Raw genomic sequence first — 16,507 nt, 5'->3', positions numbered from 1 at the left:
CAGCACCTGTCAGGTAGTTGATTTTTTTTTTTTTGCATTCTCTTATCTAAATCCAGGCTGTATTTTAGCCTTCTGTGGCTCTGAAAAGGGTGCAGGAGATTTAAAGAACTCCCTGGAGGTAGGCACCAGAATGGCCTTGTCCCCTTTCTGGTTTTGCTCTGTCCTTTTCAAAAAAGCTAAAGGAGGACATCCAGACTTTGTCAAAAGGTCCAGCTTGTGGTCTTGCTGTCGTGATGGATAGTGGATGACTGAATATAGTAGGGGTCCTAGTAAAATATATGTATTGTATAAGTGGCCTTGCCCTAGTCCTAGTTGTTTTAAATGGGCTGCAGCTGTGATGCCCTTAATTGGGTGGTAGCTGTGCTAATGAAGATAACTGGGATAAAAGGGGGTGGGTTGGCCAGTCAGGGAGAGCCTTGGAGGAGCCCTGATGAAGAAGCAGGAACAACACTGCTGTTAAGAGCTGTGCGTGAGAAAACCCCTCAGAAGGTATGGGACTCTAGAAATATAATAACAACAACTGGAGAGGAATACAAGGACAGGAAAAACCTATTCTGATGCATTCTTATTATGTTCTGTTGGAATCACATTGCCATGACTTTGTTCAAGCTGTGAACAAAGATCTCCACGCTACTAAAAGTTACTTCCATAACTGGCCAGTGCTTGGGCCTTCAGGGCTTCTGCACCTGTGCCCACTTGGGTTAGCAGATGTGCACCACCACAGCAGCTCCAACTCTGCAGAGGCCTAGCTCTGCCCTGACATTGCTGGTTTGTTTTGTCCTCACCATTCTAGCACTGGCTGGTGAAGCCCCTGGCTATGTCTAGTGGTGGGGCCACAGGTTAAGTCAAATAGAAGTAGTTTCTCTGCACCTGATAAAAGGCTCTTCCTCTTTTTTAACTTTATACCAAGTTGTGTGGGATGGATTGTAGTACGGGGCTGGCACCCCTTTTTGTTACCAAAGTAATTAATATTGCATGGCCTGGGTTAGAAGGGACCTTAAAGTCCACCTTGTTCCAACCTCCCCTGCCATGGGCAGGACACCTTTCACTGGACCAGGTTTTCAAACCCCCATCCAACCTGCCATTGAACACTTGTAGGGATGGAGGGTCTACAACTTTTCTGAGTAACCTGTTCCAGTGCCTCACCCCCCTCATTGTAGAGAATTTCTTCTTCAGCTCTAATCCAAACCCACCATGTTTCAGTTTAAAGCCACTGTCCTGTCCCTGCATGCCCTTGTCAGCAGCTCCTCTCCAGGTGTCTTGTGGGTCCCCTCAGGTACTGAAAGGCTACAGTAAGATCACCTCAGAGCATGTGCTGGGCTTCAGCACAGGACAAGGGGTAACAGTTTTAAACAAGGGAGCTTGATTTGGAATAGGTGTAAGGAAGAAGTCTTTAAAATGAGGGTGATAAACCCCTGGAATGGGTTGCTCAGAGAGGTGGTAGATACAGTTCCTGGAAACAAGGTTGGACAGGGCTCTGAGCGCCCTGATCTAGTTGGAAAAGTCCCTGCTTCTTACTTCAGGTGGATTGGATTAGATAGTTTTTAAAGGCCCTTTTCAACTAAAACTGTTCTATGATACACCCCAAAAAAGCAAGGGAGGATGCTGAGCAATAATCTTGCTCCTATTCAAGTACCATTTGATATCTGAGGTAAAGGTTTGGGACCACTTCCTTGCTGCTTTATTCTAGCAAGGCTCCCCTCTAAAAGAAAGAGTGTCTTACCTACACTCACCTACAGAATTCAGGGCTGTCCCAGAATCCCTGCCATGGGCTGTGGGGGCTGTGGGGAATGCCAGGGTACCTGTGGGGCTTGCTGGGCTAGGGGAGAGGAGGTGCCCTCAGGACACAGGGTAGGTCAGCACCTGGGTGGGATGATAACAGTGAGGGCAAGCAAAGGTTTTCCTCTTGCTCAGATCTCAGCCACCAGACCCAGGTGCATATCAGTGTTGTCTTGCAATATCCAGAGCTGCCTCTGCTTTGTATCTTCTACCAGTCATTAAGCCCTGCTTTTAAGGGTACTGTCTCTGTTGGTACAAAGGTACCAAGTGAGCTGAGTGTGGCCTCTAGTGGTCTGTTAATATCAGATACTGAGAGTCAGGGCTTTCTGGGCTGGTAATCTGCTGCTTTCTGGGTGCTTTGTGTTAATCAGGATCTGCAAATCTGTGAAACAAAGCGACCACCAGAGAGCTGGCATGAAAAGGTTGCTTGCTATCATGCGCCTGCTCAGGAGAGGTCAAGCAGCACTGAGGGCATCAATTCTGCACTAAAAGAACTTCCACTATGACATATGCTAACTTCTTAAACTGGTGCCACAACTGGATCTCACTGCTAGGGCTTTGGTTCTTTTCAATATACAGTAGAAGATTTCAGTAACCTAAAAGCTGTAGTAGATGAAAAGGCTTGGACAAGGTCAAAGTAAATATTAGACCACAGTAGTTGTAATTTATTAATGTTTACTTCTCTAAGTTGCCAAGCTCTATTGTAGGCCCTCTGAAGTTTCTTAGCAGCAGACATCTGGTTTGGGTATCAGAGGATGTAGTTTCAAAATCTCCAGCCCATCTCACTTGGTCTATAGCACATTCTACTGTCCTCCAGAAGAGAACTGCACAAGCAAAACTGCTCACTCTGAGCATATTAGGAATGAAAGGAAGCCCTAGCCCAACAGGATGCATTCCCTGAAGGACAGATTTAAATGATAAGCAATAATCATGTTACCAATCAGCTGATTTGTTTATCTGCTATCTTTCATTTTAATCCCAAACAGTATAAGCATTTAGCAGATTAGGCAAATCAAGTGGCATTTCTGTTTTGCTTTTAGTTTCTGGGGGCTTTGTGCTTGGGGAATATGTTTCCCACCTTTCATAGCATCCTGCAACAGATGTGTTCACACCTGTGCTTGCCCACAACTTTGATGTCTTGACATTGAAGAAAGTTATTCCTAGTGCTTGTTAAGTACAAAACATTCTTTGCAGTAAGAAACTTTCACAATTCTGTACTTCTGGTCTGTGGTGCTGACTCACAAACATGAGCAAACTGTAAAATTGTGCTGGTGAAAAGTGAGCCTTCCCTGGACACCCATCATGCCCCTGACTCAGATGTTATTCCCCTCTGAGGTATCTGGCCTTGCTTCAGCTGTGACTCAACTGTTTGTGGCACTGAACAGCCCAAATAACAGCCCAGCCTATGAGGAAAGCTGAAACTGGCACTGATTATGCATTAATATGCTGCAGCTAGGCAGCCACTTGTGAGAAGCTGAGTCATGCCTGCAGCTGGCCCAGAAAAGTCTGAGGTAATTGGGAATCAGGCATGCTGCAGCTCACGCTCCTCCTTTCTCCAACCACAGCCCTGTGTCATTTCAGTCCCTCAGCAGCTAGGGAGAGCCTGCCTCACTCTGCAAGAGACAGACACCTGGGAAACAAAAAGGAGCTTAATTCCCCTTCTATCTGCTGCAACTTAACCTGCTTGCAGTGGTCTCTGTCCTGTGATTCGTGATGAGCAACACATGCCTGCTAGATGGAAGCATCATGAGGGTACATTTGAGTTTTCAGAAGCATGTAACAGAGAACCCATAACAGTGTTTCTAAAAACTGCTCCAGTATCTGCTTATCAAGGCTTTCTAACAGTGTCCATTGACTTTTTTTGTTCATATAAAAAAGCTTTGATTTTTTTAATCACTGTTTTGTATTTGTCTAACAGGGACCTGGATGCTCTCACTAGTGAGGTTAGGCACCCTTGGAGAAAGGTGATGTGAGGATGTTCTGAAAAAATTTACTTTTTGCCTTTTTTGTTTCTTCCTGTTTGAGGACACAATAAAGGCCTCAACAGCTGCTTTGTCTTTAGCGAGAATCTGCCTCATGTCTGCTTTTTAAAGCCATGCCAAGAAGAACTTTTTGGGGTTTGCCTGAAAAATACAGTAGAAACCATCTCAAGGTTAACATCTCCAGACTGTTATTTTTCTTTGTAATGAGACTGGGAAATGGTGATGTCTCAGATAACCCTGAAAAGATATGGCTGGCAAAAGCTGGCTTGGGTGAAACTGCTAAACTATATTTTAGCCACAGAAATCTTCCCTAACTGATTCTTACAGAGCTTAGGAGGGTAACCATGAAGAATCATGCTTTCTTTCTGTGTGTAAACAGCATTTGGAATAAAAAAAGTATTCAAATGGCTGACTAAAAAGTGTCAGTAACTGGCAAACTGGAAAAACTGCCTCCCTGTCTAGCCTTCCTGATGGAGCTGCTTTTCCTGGTGAATAGGCTCTGCTCTCACCACCTTCTGTGAGCAAATGCATTCTCAAGAGAGGCAGGTGGAGTCAGCTTTATCCTGCCTGTGCAGGATAACACTGCTCAGTCTGAGGCTCTGCAAGGGAAAGGATAGGGAAAGAGGATACACAAGACAGGAAAGAGGCTCTTGTTTGAGCAGTGTTTTCTAGCCTATCTGTTCCTCACAGGCATAAACTCAATATACAACTTATTTTATGGCAAGAAGCTATAGTACCTTTGAAGTCCTTTAACTGAAGAAAGTTTTGTTACATTTGTCTTTTCTCTGCTAGCTCAGACCTTGGTTGTTCTCATCTGGTATTCTAATTTCTATGTGAGTGGATGCTTCAGGGAAAGGCAAAGAAATAAAATGATCACCTTAAAATGGAGTACAAGTGTATAAAGGGTGGAGAGCTATGCGTGAGAAATGCTTCCTTGTCTGCAAGGGTGATCTGCCTGTGCAGTGAAGCATGAAATTTGGTTATCATCTTATTCCAAACTTTATTGTAGGTTGTGGAGCTGAAAGCATTATTAATGTAAATAAAATGATTCAGCCTTTCCTAGGTAACATAGTACTCTTTAATTTTCAGAGGCAGAGAGTCCTGCAGATTGGTTCTGTACATCCAAGCAGGCAATTGTTTTTTGCCCCACAACTTGCTTTTACAGTAGCTGTGAGATAAGGGACCCACAGAAGGTCTACGTGTTCTGACCCAGTGCACTGAATGCTTTCAAAGACAATGTTTTCTTTTTTTGCGGTTGTTGTTGTGCGCTGGTCTCTTTAAAAACAGAATCCCTTGCGTGTCTGATCCAAAGCATCTCTTTTATCGTGGCAGATCAGAAACACATGGTGTGACTGTCAGAATATTTGGCAAATGCCTCAAGTCCAGGCTAGTCTGTCCGTGGGCTGGCTCTGCTGAGTGCCAGGGAGAACGAGCAGGATCAGAGCCGCAGCCGAGCCTGCAGATGGCAGCAGAAGAGCACCGAAGGCAGAGCCCTGTCCGCTCGGCGCAGCAGCATCCCCAGCCCTGCCTCAAATGGAGAATTTCAGGCATTCTCCGCTGAATCCTTCTGCCAGGTTGAAGAGTGAGGGCAGTGAATTCAGATATTCAAACCGTGTGCGAAGGTGTTGGAGTTCAATGCTTTGCTGACAAAAAACATCACTTTGGAAGAAAGTGAACTGTAAAGAGACAAAAATCCTTAAGCACAAAGAGCATACTAATAATGTATTATAAGGTGATGCCCTCTCAGTGTGTCCTGTTACTGTCCTCAGTAAATACTGACAAAGGAAGGCGTTGTTTCCCATCATGGGGCTCTTAACTGTGGTTCTGATGAATGCTCTCATTCCCAGACTGAGCACAGGGATGCCTTTGGCAAAGAGAAACAGGGTACCAATACAGACTGGGAGAGACCTACTTCCAGAGTAGCTCTAACTTCATATCCAACAATTTCTCCCTTGGGACATGAGATCAGAAGCCCTTAGACAGAAAAAGAAATGAAGTAACATCATGAATGGTTCTTTGACTGTTGAGTAGCAGGGGCTGTTGCTGCTGCACCCAAGGGTGAATTGCAGAAGCTGTAGGACTCTCAATACACCTTGTCCTCACTGCTGTTCTCCCATATGTGTTACAAGGTGGGAGGCAGGCTTCAGCTCTGAATTTTCATCACTTCCAGGGTGAACCTTGTTCTGGGAAATCTTCAGCCAGCTGCTGAAGCTAGCTATGAGCCTGTTTTGCATGGTTAGTCTATGTGCCAGGATCTAGCTCTGGGTGTCTGTTATGATTATTTATTATTGTGGGTGAATGTAATCATTCTAGAAGGCTGAAGAGGCCATTTACTGTATATAATAATGGCTGATTTTATTTGTTGGTATGTTTTACTGTTATTAAAAGCCCTCCCAGCAATGGATCTAGTGTTCTGGTATCAATCAAAATAAGACTGCTATGAGAAAAGGTTATTGCCCATGCAACACAGCTCTTCTTCAGCAGTATTTTTATTAGGTATTTTTATACACATGCAGGTGGTAGTACATAACCTCTGGAAAAATGTGCAATTAAACAGAGTACTTGCACTCTTTTCAGAAATCATGACAATATGCCAATTTTTTTCTGCAGTCATGTTTCTGGTAGTGGTTTCTCACAATCACCATAATAATTGAAAAAAAGGGCAGTGTTCTGTATAATAGAGTTTATTGGGCATATTGAGCAGTAGCACTCAGCTCAGTGAACCTGTGTGTAGCCAAATAACTCTAAGGTGCCGATGTAGTACTTGCTGCTTTGAAAATGAGCTAAAAATTGAGTTTGCTTTTAGCATAAGGGTCAGCAGGATGGGTGCTTTGTTTCATGTTTATCACCTGCCCTATTAACCTCTAAAGCACCAGACAGGCAGCTGGAAGGGTATATCCCCCCTCCCTCCCATTTGCTTTAAAAAACAAAAATATTCATCTGGCTCCTGGTATTTTGCAGCACTGTCAAGTCAAATATAGTCAAGTACTTCTAGCCAAATGAAATATGGTGAGTCTCAGTAGTGCCGTTGAATTGCTGATTTCCTGATCCAAATTGGTTTGATACTTAAGGCTGTCACAGTATCAGTGTGTAGGAGCAAACAGAGTGTATCCCAATACAAAAGTTCACCTGTAGTATGAGAAATGTAGAGTTTAAACATGTAGGTTTGGTTTGGATAGGGAGTGGAAAACAGAACTGTCTCAGAATAGCACCTGTTGCATAAAGGATGTCAGCAGATGTCACCTGAAGTCTTTGATGGTTGATCTTGATCTGTGTTGCTTAAAATACTCATGATTTTGAGAGAATGACATCTGCAGTGGTGACAGCACTTCTTGGCACAAGAAATATCTGGATTTGAATTTTAGTTCTGGTAAAGGATTCCAAAATTTTGTGCTTAGGGTAGCAGATCAGCAGAAAGGACAGAAGGCAGGTCCTACAGTACATTAGCTGGAAGTTAGGCACTTCTCTTCCAAGTTGATCTAGTCACAAGGATCTATACATCCATACATGGCTGTGTTTTGTGTTCAGTAGCTGTTCCAAGCACTGGACCACCCTAGGCTATGCAAGTGAAATCACACTGAGACCATTGCTTTGTCACAAAAAATATCAAGGTTTTAATTCTTTGAGCTCAGCTTTTTGCCTCTGTTAAAAGTGGCATCCCCACCAGCTGGGGAGGAGTGGGGGGTGGCTGACTTGCCGTGGATTGAATGGAGTATTAAGTGAGTGACCTTTGCAAGACTGTTTTTGTAAATATTTCTGAAGTAATACTCCCATCTTTGTTCTTCTATTTTTAGACTCTGGCCTTGAAATACACTCCTTGAAAGCTCTCAGAAGCTTAGCTAGTTTTCATGTTGAAGCTCATGGAAACTGGACTCTGCCCATGTGCTCAGTTATGATTATTCATTGTTGTGGGTGAGTGCAATCATTGTAGCAGTGAGAGCTGTGTGCCTGTGTTGCTCATGTGCTGCAGCACCTTGACTTGAGCTACTTCTAATCCAAAGTCTGTTTTCCATGTCGGCTTGGCTTGAGACAAGAAGCTGATATGGCACCTTGCAGAGATGTCAGTGTGCCACAGTATATAACAATGATGAAATCTGTCCCTTTAGCCTGGCATACAATGCAAGAACTCTGTCTTAGATGGGATTTTGTTTATGAGGTGTGTCTGTAAATCCAGGCACTGTTGACTAGAAAAAACAATACTGGCAATTTCTAACAAAGTACAGATTGCTAGCAGAGGTTGGCACTGAGGCAAGGAGCATTGCAGTTACTGTCAATAAAGTTTTTAAAACAATGGGACTTCCCTGAGTATTCACTATTTCCAGAAGACCTCAGGGTGAGTCCTTTGTTCTACCTCTCCGTGCACAGCATCTTTGTACAGGACCACTGTAGGAGTGGAGTTTACTAAAGGTGGAGAAGGACCTTAAGATTGCATGGGCTGTCTTGTGAAGAGAGAATAACTCTCTGAGCCAGAGAAGTGTGTTTTACATGAAGGCAGCGATACAACAGGTGCAGAATGCTGGAATATATGAATGGAAATAAAATTCACAGTATTTACAGTGGTTTGCCACCAAAATGGGAGAACTAAGTAAGCCTGGAAAGTGTATTCTGGAGCCTATACTGCTGAGAACTTACAGAAGATGATTATTGAGTGTACTGGTGCTAGATGTTAAATTTCCTGGGCTCAAAAGAACTGCAGGTAGCTTGGAAATGACAAATAGTTTGAGAAACCAGGAAAATTGTGTGTAATAGAGAGAAATAGCATAGAATAGAAGGGAAGAAGAAAAATATAACTGAGCAGAACAAGTATGAGATACATTGCTGAAGCAGGAACAATGAATTGCACAGAAGCAGCATGGGGGAGGTAACTCAGTGGGTATAACTCAGAGAGGGGAGTGAATCTGGTCTCCCCTACAAAAGATGAGGTAGGGAATGGTAATTTATCACAAGTAGCATATGCATCAGTAGTGTTATGACACTAAGAAAAGAGGCAAATATGTTACTAAAGTGTATAGTAGACAGGATTACAGTCAATCAGAGGTGCTGAACAGACATACTGCGTCATATTGCTGTCCTGGCACTGCTGGAGTTCTGGAGCTATTCTGTATGGAGTGCTCAGAAAAGATATGATCTCCTGGGGAGGGCCCAGCAGAGAGCACCATCAGAGAGCTCTGGCAAACATAACCTGTGACAGGCTGGAGGAAACTGATGGTGTGTGGCTTAGAAAATGGCATTCTTCTGTAGAGTGCTGTAGAGGAGGGCAGTGATGTGTGCCCTGTCTCTGTGGTGGGTGCAATGAGACCTGATGGACCTAAATTGCTGCTTTTGGCTTAGGCAGAGCGTTAGGGAAAATCTGTGGGGATTAGGATGGAAAGAGGGATTCAGAGAGCATTCTCAGCAACTGGAGGTATTCGAGAACAGATTAAGAGTGACACCAGAAACCCACGATCCCCCTGTTATTTCGTCTGCCTCTATAATTTTTTATTTGAGCACTGTCTCCATCTTTCATAATTTTAAAAACTTGTTGGATATCCCCCCCATTTGGAAATACACCTCCACACCGTGCAATCCCTCCCTTTCCCACACAGTTGCCTTCTGCCTCTCGCTGCCCTTTCTCAGCCGCCGAGCTTGGGAATGCCGCTCTCGGGGACTCCTTGTTCGCTGTGGGACCAAGCGGGGCTCGGCCCTGCTGAGCCCCTGAGGCTGCCAAGCCGGGCTGCGGGGGCCGGGAGCCGCTCCCGGCAGCGGGGCGGGCGCCAGGGGCCGCTGCCGGACCGGGAACCGGGCCCAGTGCGGCGATGCCGCCGAGCACCGGGAGGTGCCGGGCCGGGAACCCGGCCCAGCGCGGCGGTGCCGCCGAGCCCCGGGCGGTGCCGGGCCGGGAACCGGGCCCAGAGCGGCGGTGCTGAGCGGGCCGAACCGGGTCGTGGAGAAGTGGCAGCGGGGGCTGGTGTGAGGGTTGCGGGTAGGAATCCCGGGCTGGTGCTCGACAGAAGTTTCCTGAGGCAGGGATGTGGCGGGCTCTGTGTTGACCGGCGTGTCCAATCAGTAAGAGAAGGTTTACTTGTTTCTATCGGTTATTATTCACTTTCCAAGCCTTGGATAGCAGGAGCATGATCCCCTGGTCGTCCTTCACAGCCCTAATATTTTTTTTTTCTTTTCTTGAAGATCCAAAGTTCATTATGAATGCTAGTTCCGTTTTGCCAATTAGTTGCCAGGCTTCTGAGTATTACATCGCTGTCACTTTCGGTACTTGAGCACCTTTTCACACCTTGATGTTTTAGACTTTTTCTGTCCTCTTTAGAACGAAATTTGAAGCATCCCTTAGGTGAATTTGAGAACTTAGTCATTGACAGAGTCAACTTGCCCTGTTTACTGGCCACCTCTGAAATACAGAGCTGTGTTTTGTGTCAGGTGCCTAGAGGCAAAGTGTGTGTTTGTGATTGTGATAAGTGTGCAGACTGACCATGGGACAGTTATAAAGACGAATTCTAATAATAACTGATGAAAGTAAAGCATGGGAGAAGGCATTTGAACCTATGTTGTGTTGGCAATTAACCTCAGTTGATTTAGGAGCATTTGAATTAAAGTGTTAAGGATGTTGCTCTTTGCTTGTAGTTAAGCCTTAAAGAGTTTTGCAATAATAACCTTTTGAAGTATAATTTTAGAATATTGCTTGTATCCTTGATACTATAGCTTTGGAATATGTGTAAAGGAAATATGCTTATCTCACACCTTAATAAAGCAGAGAAAAACAGCTTGAGAAAGGAAGATGAACATCAACTCAAGGATGAATTGTTTCGACCAAGGGAAGCTGGACATCACTGTTATGAGACTTAAAGTCTTTGGAATTAAAAGGTGGACCCACATCTGGGGAGCTGGACTTCACCAAATGGGATTCATCTTTCTTCTTTCGGAAACCAGACCACCACCACGTGGGATACATCCTGAGAAAAACTAAATCACCATAGTGTATAGAACTGTGATGTAAAAAATGGGAATATTAACAGCTGATGAGTAAAAACTGGAATAGAAACTGCTGAGAAAGCTTATGAGTACCCCTATAAATGCCTGTAAGACTCAACTATTGGTGTGCAGTTGGAGGGAAAGCTTCCCCCACTGTACCCAGCACTGTATTGCTCATACTTTACCATATTAATTAATAAATTGATTGTTGCTTGACTATTGGCCTAGTCAAGCTTCTTATTCATAACACCTCTGCTGTGAATTCTTAATACTGAGCACTTGAATAGCTTAGCATGTGACAATCTCAAATGCAATGTGACACAGTTAACTCCTATTGCTCAATATTGTGAGGAGATGCAATTTTGTATGAACCCTTCAAGTCCAATCACCTTCCTATCACCTGTCATCTTCCTATCACCTTCTCAGAGGCTGGGAGCAAATCCTCAAGATTTATGCTGTTTTGCTTCATTAGGTGCTTTTGTCTTAGGAAGAATGTTTGGGATGTACTCCAGGTCTCTGAGAACAGGATTCTGCATGGCTGAAAGACCTTTTGGTTTGACTGCAAACTGACCCCACACTGCAAAGATATCTGCAAATTGTGTCATCCCTCTTGTTCCCTGCAAATGAAAGGAAGCATTTTGCTATTAATTCACTTTCAACTATTCTTAATATGAATAATAACGGTCTCATTAAGGGCTGACAAACCTGTCTATTTTAGAAACTTTATTTTAACATGGGATGATTTGAATTTCCATAGATAAATTAGGTGTTAGCCTTGAGTAAGTACAAATTTGTAGATAATTAAAATCAGGATTAGTGAGAGAAGAGGTGAAAAATGGGGGTCAGATGCAAACCATCACGGGTCAGGCACTGTCAGTTTTGCTCTTTCATTTTTGTGCTGTTCAAAAAAAAAAAGTTTTTGATTCTGCTGGTTAGAACAAGTTTCTAATAGTTTGGTGAACTGAACTACTCATTTCTAAGCAGGGCCTTATCTCAGCGACAGTGATAAATTCTCTCACTTAACTAAAATTTGCAGACTAAAAGGTTTAAATATATACTGAGTATCCTTCCAGCTTTATGGAAATGCTCCACAGACACCTAAAATAGGTGCAAGGAGTTCAATTTAGTTTAGGAAACACATATATATATGTATTTAAATTATTTTTTAAATAAGGGAATATATTCCTTGAAATTGATTTGGGATTTCCTTATGGATTGTTCTTTAGGTATTTATGTCTGTTTCTTGTGCTCATTGCCTATGTTATCTTTTGGGAGCCATTTTGTATGGGTGATAAAATGGGGATTCAGCTTAAAGTGCTTTGAAATGGAACTGTTATTCTTGGAGTAAAGTGCAGTGCTTGAGGTAACATGCAAAATTCATGCAGCTTCATTGTTCAAGGAATGAGATAATCATTTATGGGAAGTGCAGGATTTAGAAGTTGTTTCAACCTCCGGCAGATTGCAGTGGTCCCCAGTTTGAGATCTTATTGTGGCATAGTTAAGGGTAAATGCTGGAAAATGTAAGTTTGCAGACTTCTGATTTGAGCAGTGAAGAGCTTTATTTCTCACTGCTGGTGGAGCACCATTCCTGCAGGTCTATACCTTATTAATGCACCATTATAATGCTACTGTCAACCTATAGATATTAAAGATTTTAAGAGATTTAATCCTTCTTATGGACTGATTTTTGTTACATCAAGAACTGTGTGACTTGTGTGACTTTCAGTGGGAGCTATTTAGCACCATATAGAAGGGAAGTTTGGTGTAGGGGACTCTCTCATAGTTTAATCTAAGGGGTTTGGAGGAGACATCAGAGCCTAGAAAAAACTATCTTGTGTTCTGAGTAACAGAACTTGAAAGCATTGCTGAAATGGAGCCTAATGTATCACCCTCCACTGCTGGAGCAACAATAACATAACCTGGAAGTAGCCTTTTAGCAGAGACAGTAATGATAAAAGTAAAGCCAGGTCACAAAATTTCCCAGAAAATACAATAGAGGGAGGGGTCTGATGACAAGCAACTTGGTTATGTTCTCTGGGTAGAAGTGAGGAATGCCTTCACTCCTTGGGGAGCCCTATGGACTAACACAGGCCTTTAGGGTCAGCTTGGGTACATGGCTTTGGGGACCTTGACTCTACCCTCACTTGATATTCTTTGAATTCTCTGTAGTTACAGAGTCCACACACCACCAGTGACTCTTCTGGTAACAAGAGATCAGTGAATTGAAGAGCCATCTTCAGTTTTACTGTTTGCCTTGGCGTTAGGTGTCCCAGAAATGCGGAAAGGGGTTTGTTGTAAAAGCATGGTCTTGATCCTCTGAAGACCTCAGGCATACAGGTGGAATTTTGATGTTTGCTGAGGTTTCTTTGGTTATTTTTAGAAAGAAGACATCCATCTTCTGAGATGCTGAGACTTCATCCTGTAGCTTGAAGGGAGTAGGGCATATAAGGTTTCAACAGAGGGTTCATGAACCCCTACAGGAGTGAAAAAATGTAACTGCTATCTTCCTTTGTTTCTGATATCCACAATTTTTATGGCAAAAAGCTCATTTCCGTTCCGTTTGAAGAGCTGAACCTTTGCTTTAGCTGTCACTTAAAAAAACCCCAACAAATGAACCAACCAAAAAAGCCCAACCAAACTGCTGCACCCTGCCATCCCCCTATTCCCTGCCCCAGTCTCCCTAATAACTAAAACCCTAAAAACAGAAATGCATTTTGCCACTGTGGTAACTTGCAGGTTGAAGATCATTGCAGTGGAGAGGGGAAAAACCCCATCACCTGCAGAGTTTCTACCAATTAATTCATTTTCTTGTAGGAGAAAGTGAAAAGTTTTCCACAAGATATAGGGGTGGTAAGGAAAAATCAATGCTCCACTGCATGTTTCCTAGAGGTATCAGTGACCTGGTTCCTACCTACTGCAATAGTTCAAGATTTTAGGTGGGAATCTTTCCCTACTATCCTTCAGTTCCCAGTCCATCAGTGTTATGTCTACTGTAGCTGCCAGGTTCCTGCCCCTCATCATTTACTGGCTGTTCAAAAGTGGAGATTACTGGGTGACAGTTGTGTGGGTGTGAGCTGACTTCCACTCTTTCTCCAAAAATCAGGAGCAGAAGCTGGTGAGTAGTAGTTAGAGTTAACACATCCTGAGGGACCTGAGTCTCCTCAGAGGCCCTTGAGAGGGGCATCTGGCCAGGGCAGAGCGAGACAAGCACTTGAAGGAGGGCAGGTGCCGTTATCATAGTGCTGTGTTTGAGGGTAACTTGCCCCCCTGAGGATGAGAAAGCTGCAGGGGTGGCAGGAAAGAGTGGAAGAACTGCTCTTATGGGAATGGTGTTTCAAAGAGGACATGCTTTTTAGGATGTACACCAACTCCCTCTGCTTCCTGCTGATGCTTTGTAGAAGTATTCTGCAGAAGCAGATTACTTCTGGATTAGCTGTGCCCTTGTGGTGACTTCCATATTTACAACTTTGGTGGAAAATAGCGAATTATGAATGGCCATTTTATGTCATTAGAATTACTGGAATCATATGTGGATATTGGCCTTTTAAGATGTAGCTGAAAAGAAGCCAGGGTGCAAAACCAGTAAATTAGGACACTTATTTTTCATCACTTGTCTGGAGTTTCCATGTATTGTGCTGTGCTGTTTACAGCAGTGTGAGAAAATGAGAGTTAGAAACTAGATATATTTATCTGTGATTGTACAGTTTTCAATAATTTAGGCACAGCCAAAGTTTCATGCAAATAAAGAAGAGGTTGAATTTACTTATTTTATCTTAAAATTGCTCCTGTGGTTGCTGTAAGTGCTTGGAAAGCCAGATTAGAGTATTATTAGAAACTTGTCCCTTGGGGCACATCTTTTATAGTATTACCACTGTGAAAGAGGTGGTTGGGAGGGAAGCATTTATCCTGAAACAGCAAGGTCAAGAAATATTTTTCTAAGTAATACAGTTCTGAATGTACAACCTGGTGACCCTTCACTGTCACAAAGAAATCCTTTGCTAGGCAGAGTGCCATTCATTTCCAAAGTGCCCTGTCACCTCCCTTACTTGTGCACTGGCAGTATTTTTCTCTCTATTTTTTCTGAAGGCATTAGGCATAAGGGTCTCCAGCTGTACCTATTCAAACATGGGTGTTCTGGTGAGCTGGGATGTACTTTTTGGCTTTTCAGCATTCTCTCCCAGGCCATTTATTGACACATGGCACCTGTGGAGAACTTTCTCATCTCACTGACGGTCCATACAAAACAGATTTTCTCTGTTTTCAGCAGCACTCCAGCTGTGACTGTCTCTAATAGGCTGTAGGATTGAAGAAGAGAGCAGGAAGAGTAGGCTGTGGGGAGGAAAGGAGGTGGTGAGACCTGTCCTTTGGTTTCTATAATTCTTAACTGGGTTTGGCCTTGTAACTTTTTTGACTGTTGATATTTTAATAAATCTGCAGAAAAGGTGACTGGGGTTCCACTGAGCTGCTGTAATTTCCTACCTGTGGATATAAGGATTGGGATCTGTCTTCTTGCTCCAAGTGGTTTTTGTTCTGCCTCTAAGGAAGATCTTTTGTGGGATATGTGCTGGCTTGCAATGGACAATGGGATCCTCATTCTTTGCTTTCCAGTAAAGCAGTGCTTTCTCAGATGAAAACCTTTCCTGACAGCCTATTTTGATTTAAATCTCTTTCTACATGTTATTCTATTTTCTTTCATGAGGGTTGAAAAATCTTTTTGAAGAAATTTTTGGATTGCTTAACTCATTTAGTTTACTGAACCTCTGACCCCAGTCTAGGTGCTGTACAGAAATAGGTGTGCTCTCATCAGGTTCTTTCAGGTCTTGTATCTGTGAGGGAGTGTTTTTGCCTTTCCTGGGGCAAAACTTCCTTACACTGAGGTGGTAGAACAAATCAGCACCCCAGAAATGTCAAAATAGATGTAGAGTATCTGGGATAGCTCTGGGGTTTTTTCCTCCCTCTCCTCAGTCAAAATGTTTTCCAGTTTAATTATGAGCCCTGGATGTGCATCTTGAGATTTGCAGCATCTGGAGCACGGTGCAATGATTTCTGCTCTGTGAGAGGCATGCAAATAAGCAGCAGCTTAGACTTGCTCCCTATTCCTACTGGTATCTGTGTCACTTCTGCATGCAGGCTGTCTCCTCAGCCCATACACATATCTGCCTCCTTGTGTCAGTGTAAGAGACATATTTTCAGACTCCCTTAGATTTCAAGGCAGAAGGATGGATTCTCTTAGGGGAAAACCTTACATGGCTTCAGTGGTTGGCTTCTTGAATGAAATGAGTATTTTCTAATTGGATAAACTCAAGTGAGTCACGCAGCTACACACGATAGGGAAGGGAAGATTGGCACTGAACTGGTTTGTTTATTGCTAAAACCCATGGATAATATTCTTCATAGTACCAAGTTTTCACTCCCACTTCCCCGTCCTGTCCATCACTTCATATATTGCCAAGGATAGCTCTAAATGGAACAGCTGTACCATCTGCCTCCAAGATTATTTCAGTCCTCACTGTTTTGGGATAAATTTCATAAAGTGTATTGCACATGCAAACATTTAATTGAACAAATGGGAAGCCTCTCCAGTTAAGAAATCTTTGCAAATGACAAGTAGTGTCCAATTTCCATTCTAATGATTACTCTGGGGCTTTAAAATATGTGTGAATTCATCTAGCAGGGTCTGATGGTATATTGGAGGCAGATGGCTTGGTTCTGCAAAGAAGAAAAGTAAGTGGCTTTTTCCATAAATCTTTTTTTTTTTTTTGGCAGAGGGTTGACACAATAAA

At 43.2% G+C, this 16,507-nt stretch overlaps 1 protein-coding gene across 5 annotated transcripts in view; it reads left to right on the top strand.

The window, feature by feature from the left end:
- The first annotated feature begins 434 nt into the window (after positions 1-434).
- ZPLD1 (zona pellucida like domain containing 1) overlaps positions 435-16,507 on the top strand; it is an 80,724-nt gene continuing 64,651 nt past the window's right edge. The window contains exon 1 of one of the 5 annotated variants that reach the window (XM_064703187.1): positions 435-489. The gene's annotated coding sequence lies outside the window, so the exon portion shown is untranslated. Of the gene's footprint in view, positions 490-9,671; positions 9,807-16,507 lie in introns of those variants that run through there. The other 4 variants (XM_064703180.1, XM_064703194.1, XM_064703190.1 and 1 more) reach the window with 4 other exon arrangements.

Source organism: Zonotrichia leucophrys, chromosome 1, assembly GCF_028769735.1.
Source record: "Zonotrichia leucophrys gambelii isolate GWCS_2022_RI chromosome 1, RI_Zleu_2.0, whole genome shotgun sequence".
NCBI lineage: Eukaryota > Metazoa > Chordata > Aves > Passeriformes > Passerellidae > Zonotrichia > Zonotrichia leucophrys.
Note: the sequence above shows the minus strand (reverse complement) of the source record. Positions and strands in the feature narration are given on the sequence as shown.